The sequence below is a fragment of the Mus caroli genome, unplaced genomic scaffold (genome assembly GCF_978045245.1).
Source record: "Mus caroli unplaced genomic scaffold, Mus_caroli_1 scaffold_18, whole genome shotgun sequence".
NCBI classification, from domain to species: Eukaryota; Metazoa; Chordata; class Mammalia; order Rodentia; family Muridae; genus Mus; species Mus caroli.
The window spans coordinates 6,366,381-6,371,727 of record NW_028227273.1 but is presented as its reverse complement, the minus strand read 5'-3'; the positions used below and the strand labels follow the sequence as shown (position 1 = coordinate 6,371,727).

The 5,347-nt window shown below is 43.9% G+C and overlaps 1 non-coding gene across 1 annotated transcript; it reads right to left on the bottom strand.

Annotated features, from left to right (window-relative positions):
- Positions 1–2,983: 2,983 nt before the first annotated feature.
- On the bottom strand, positions 2,984–3,090 carry LOC115029814 (U6 spliceosomal RNA). Its single transcript, XR_003835372.1, has one exon. It is a non-coding gene; the product is annotated as a U6 spliceosomal RNA (small nuclear RNA).
- Positions 3,091–5,347: the final 2,257 nt, after the last annotated feature.

The following is a 5,347-nucleotide window of genomic DNA, read 5'->3' as shown; positions in this document are numbered from 1 at the left end:
CATTACTGTTGACAAGGTCCTTGATAAACTTCAGCTTCATGAAATGGTAGCTTCGGCTGAGAAGCCAGAGCCCCAGGCGATAACTGCCTAACCCAAAGAGCTGACAGAGGCCAGAACGGCCAGAACGTGGCTGACACCAGGAAAGAGAGTTTCAAAGACAAATGTTTACAGCCTGCCTTTGAGAAATCTTCCCAGAGGACAAAGGGCACTCAGTCACCTTAAATAAACCTGGAACCACTGTGACTGTAGGAAGAGAAAGAGACCTGAATTAATACAGAGACACACAGTACACACATGCATGTGTGTGTGTGTGTGTGTATTATATAAAGTAGAATATTTCTTCCCACTGTGATGCCACATTCCAGCCCCCCACCCCACCCCGGGTACTAGAGGCAGGAGAAGCAGGAGTTCAAGATTGTCCTTGGGTATACAGCATACTCAAGGTTAGCCTGGGCTACCTGAAATTCTGCCTTAAGAATAAAATGAAAAATGAAAAGAAAATCTTATACATTTGAAGGAAGGCAATGGGGAGACAGTGGGAAGCCAAAGGCAAGCCAAGAGTTCATTTGCACCCACCTCAGTGCTTCAGATGGTCAGCCTTTTGATAAATGTACTTCTCTGAAGGGGAGAAATACCTAGAAAAAATTTATAGGTGTTAACCTGGCTTGGTCTCTGTCCTTTTCCTGTTTTGTTTTTGTTTTTGTTTTTGTTGTGTTTTGTTTGTTTTGTTTTTCATTCACTTGGCAGAAACTGTTTGTAAGAGGTAGGTTTTTTTTTGTTGTTTTTTTATTTTTGTTTTCTTTGGCTAATGTTAGGAAGCCTGGTGGTGGTGACACACGCTTTTAATCCCAGCACTGGGAAGCAGAGGCAAGTCGGTCTCTGAGTTTGAGGCCAGCCTGGTCTACAGAGTGATGTAGGACAGTCAAGGCTACACAGAGAGAAACCCAGATCAAAGAGAGAGAGAGATGGGGGGAGGGAGACAGGGAGAGAGGTGGGGAGAGGGAGAGAGAGGGGGGGGGGAGGGGAGAGGGAGAGGGGGAGGGGGAGTGGGAGTTGGAGGGGAAGAGGGAGAGAGAGAGATCTTAGGGTTCCTAGTTTCATAATTTGGAAAATAAACAAGTACCCTGGGTTTTCCTGTACCCCAGCCTCTAAAGTAGAAGTTTGTGAGTACACAGACTGGCTCATGGCTATAGCCCACAGGTGTAAATTGTTCCTTTTTAAATATTTGTTGTTTGAATAAATAAACTGAACTATTAATCAGCCAACTCAATAAATATGGAGGGCTCTGCATGCCATGAAGACCAGAGGCATACATAGCCAAGGCTGCTGCCTGTGGGAAACCACAAGGGAGGTAAAAGTCCGCAGTCCAGAAGCCATTGGGGAATGATACCTAACGTTCTGAAGGAGAGCAGAGAAATGATGCTGAGCCGTCTCTAAAGAACCAAAAAAAAAAAAGCCCACTGTTTTCACGGTTATGAGCCTGTGATTTTTAACTCGTGGAGGCTATGGCAGAGCAGTCAAGAGTTCAAGGCCAGACTTGGTCACCTAATGAGAATCTGTCCAAAAAAGGAAAAAAGAATTGATAGAATTTAAATAGTTGCCACCTGCTTACTCCCATCTGAGTGGAATCTTAGAGGTTAAGAGACACATCCAAAAGCTCTCCAGATCTACTTTCTTTTAATGTAACTATTTAGGGATATGTTACGTCTACCGGCCAGGCCTACCTACACAAGCAGCACACCATCTTCCTTAGGTAGAGAAGAAAGACAAAAGACAATTTAAGATTTATTTCATTTGTATTTAGGAATATGTATGCGTTTTTATATGTGCATATGTGTACCATACCCATAGAGACCAGCATAGTAGTTATAGGCAATTGAGAATTTCTTCAGTGTGGTTAATGGGAACCAACCTCATTTCCTTTGCAACAGCAGTATGCACTGCTAACCTCTGAGCCATCGCTACAGCCCCAAGCATTGTGAGCGCCCAACTCGCCAGCAAGAATGACATCACAATAGGATCCTTCTGCACACGTTTATTGGGAGAGCTCAATTACAGAGGCGAAAAGACCCCAAGCCCAGAAATGGTGCTGCTTATATAGGCCTAGGAGTGACGTGTCCATACCTGATTGGTTATGCTACCATTACCTCATAAATATGCCTCGGGACAGGCAGTGACTCGGCAAAAAACTCTTATGCACATGCGCTCATTGGTTGTTTACCCATAATCTTGGGCGGTGGCCAGTGGTAGCCAGCGCCATCTTGTAATGGCATTTGTGGCTTCCCACAAAGCATGATACTACACTATAGGCATGATGATCACATGTTTGAATATCTAGCCTTAAAATAGGACATGGTATTTGAAGTTGGGATCCTAGGAAACCTGTCCTCTGTAAGGACTTGCACATTGGCTGGTCTAGTTTCAGAACTCTGGTCTCAGTCCTCACAGGGACCAAATTATGACACACAGTGGCTTCTTTGCTTTATTGGACACTATGAGAAAGGTGGCTCAGAGAGAGCTGGGATGATGGCCTAAGGCTGCCCGGGACTGATCTCCAAATAGCTCTGAGCAGCTTAAAGCCAGCGGATGGGATAGATCAAAGCTATTCCATCTGTGTACTCTGAGTAAGGAGACTGGAGCCAGATGCCAAGAGGGTCTCCAGCCACTCAGATTTTGTGACGACGCCATATTACTGCTGCTATGCCTGTATCTAGCGCCCAGAGTTCTGAGTAATATTACATTTCACCCAGAAGGACGTGTGTGATCCTCCTCCACTTTGCGGCCTCTTGGGCGTGTCTTTTCTTTTCTTTTTTTAAATTAATAGTCTTTTTATTGGGGAAAAAAAAAAAAGACTAGCATTTACAACTTGGAATGGACGTAAATTATCATTTCCTGAACAGCAATGTTGACGGTGTGCTCAAGTCCACAGACACAACCTACTCTGCTGGCTCTGAGTCATGGTTCACTAGATTTTAATACAGAGAAAAATATGGACCGCTTCACGAATTTGCGTGTCATCTTTGCGCAGGGGTCATGCTAATCTTCTCTGTATCGTTCCAATTTTAGTATATGTGCTGCCGACGCCAGCACTCTTGGGTGTTTCTTAGTGCTATCCTCACACTGAGCAGCTGATCATTTAAGGTTATCCTAGGAACAGACTTTGGCTGAACTCAGTGGACAATGAGGTCAAACTAGAATTTTCAGAAGAGGTTAACAAATGTTCTATGGTGAAAGCAACGTACATGAGCCAGATAAACCTTCTTGTGTTTTGTACAAGTCTTAAAATCCAAATAATAGCTGGGCAAAGTGGACCACATCTTTAATACCAGCACTCAGGAGGCAGAGGCAGGTGGACCTCTGCTAGTTTGGGGCCAGCCTGGTCTATAGAGTTTTAGACCAGCCAGGATTACATAGTGAGATTGTCTCTCAAAATGATAGTAGTAAAACTTTAAAACTTAAAAAAGAAAATTATAAATAAATATCTTTAAAAATAAAACAGGAAATGCAAAGTTGTGGGGCTCAGTCCCTATGGGGACATCTACAAAATAACCCCTGCACCGAAGGTTCAGGGAACACTGTGGAAGGGAAAGAGGAAAGACTGTAAGAGCCAGAGGATCGGGCGTTTGCTGTGAGACTGTGTCTCCTAGGAATGTCAGAAGCTCTGCCTATAAAGGCTCACCAACATGGCTGCCTAAGCCAAGCAAGGACAGAGACATGCAAAGTGGATGGGGAAGCTCATGAGGCCTGAGTCAGACACAAAGAACTACAGGCAATTAAAGAATGCTGGAATTGACCTCACACCAGTCAGAATGGCTAAGGTCAAAAATTCAGGTGACAGCAGATGCTGGTGAGGATGTGGAGAAAGAGGAACACTCCTCCATTGCTGGTGGGATTGCAAGCTTGTACAACCACTCTGGAAATCAGTCTGGCAGTTCCTCAGAAAATTGGACATAATACTAACAGAAGATCCAGCAATACCTCTCCTGGGCCTATATCCAGAAGATGTTCCAACTGGTAAGAAGGACACATGCTCCACTATGTTCATAGCAGCCTTATTTATAATAGCCAGAAGCTGGAAAGAACCCAGATGCTCCTCAACAGAGGAATGGATACAGAAAATGTGGTACATTTACACAATGGAGTACTACTCAGCTATTAAAAAGAATGAATTTATGAAATTCTTGGGCAAATGGATGTATCTGGAGGATATCATCCTGAGTGAAGTAACCCAATCACAACAGAAGTCACTAGATATGCACTCACTAATAAGTGGATATTAGCCCAGAAACTTAGAATACCCAAGATACAATTTGCAAAACACATGAAGCTCAAGAAGAACAAAGACCAAAGTGTGGATACTTCATTTCTCCTTAGAATAGGGAACAAAATACCCATGGAAGGAGTTACAGAGACAAAGTTTAGAGCTAAGATGAAAGGATGGACCATCCAAAGACTGCCCCACCCCACCCAGAGATCCATCCCATAATCAGACACCAAACCCAGACACTATTGCATGTGCCAGAAAGATTTTGCTGAAAGGACCTGATAATAGCTGTCTTGTGTGAGGCTATGCCAGTGCCTGGCAAATACAGAAGTGGATGCTCACAGTCACCTATTGGATGGAACACAGGGCCTCTAATGGAGGAGCTAGAGAAAGTTCCCAAGAAGCTGAAGGGGTCTGCAACCCTATAGGTGGAACAACAATATGAACTAACCAGTACCCCAGAGCTCGTGTTTCTAGCTGCATATGTAGCAGAAGATGGCCTAGTTGGCCATCATTGGGAAGAGAGGCCCCTTGGTCTTGCAAACTTTATATCCTCCAGTACAGGGGAACTCCAGGGCCAAGAAGTGGGAGTGGGTGGGTAGGGGAGCAGGGAGGGTTGCAGGGGGGTGGCTAATAGGGAACTTTCGGGATAGCATTTGAAATGTAAATAAAGAAAATATCTAATTTTAAAAAGTGCTGGAATTGGGAGAAACAGTCTTCCCCAGGGTTACCCAGCACCAAATGACCAGCCCTGAAAATATATACATACCACACGTACAAGTAACACTACACAGATCAGGAAGGTTATATTTAGGAATATAATGTATACACACAAACACATGAAATAGCAATCAAGGGAAAAGAGGCCATGGATTTGAAAAATAGCAAGGACCGGTATATGGACGGGTTTGGTGGGAGGAAAGAGAAGGAGGAAATGGTGTGATTATAATCTCAAAGATAAAATAAAGAAATTAAATATGAATAAAACAGGTATAGCCAGGGATGATGGTACAGACCTGTAAACCCAACTCCGCGGGACATGGGAGCGGAAGGATGTGGAGTTAAAGACTAGCCTTGACTACA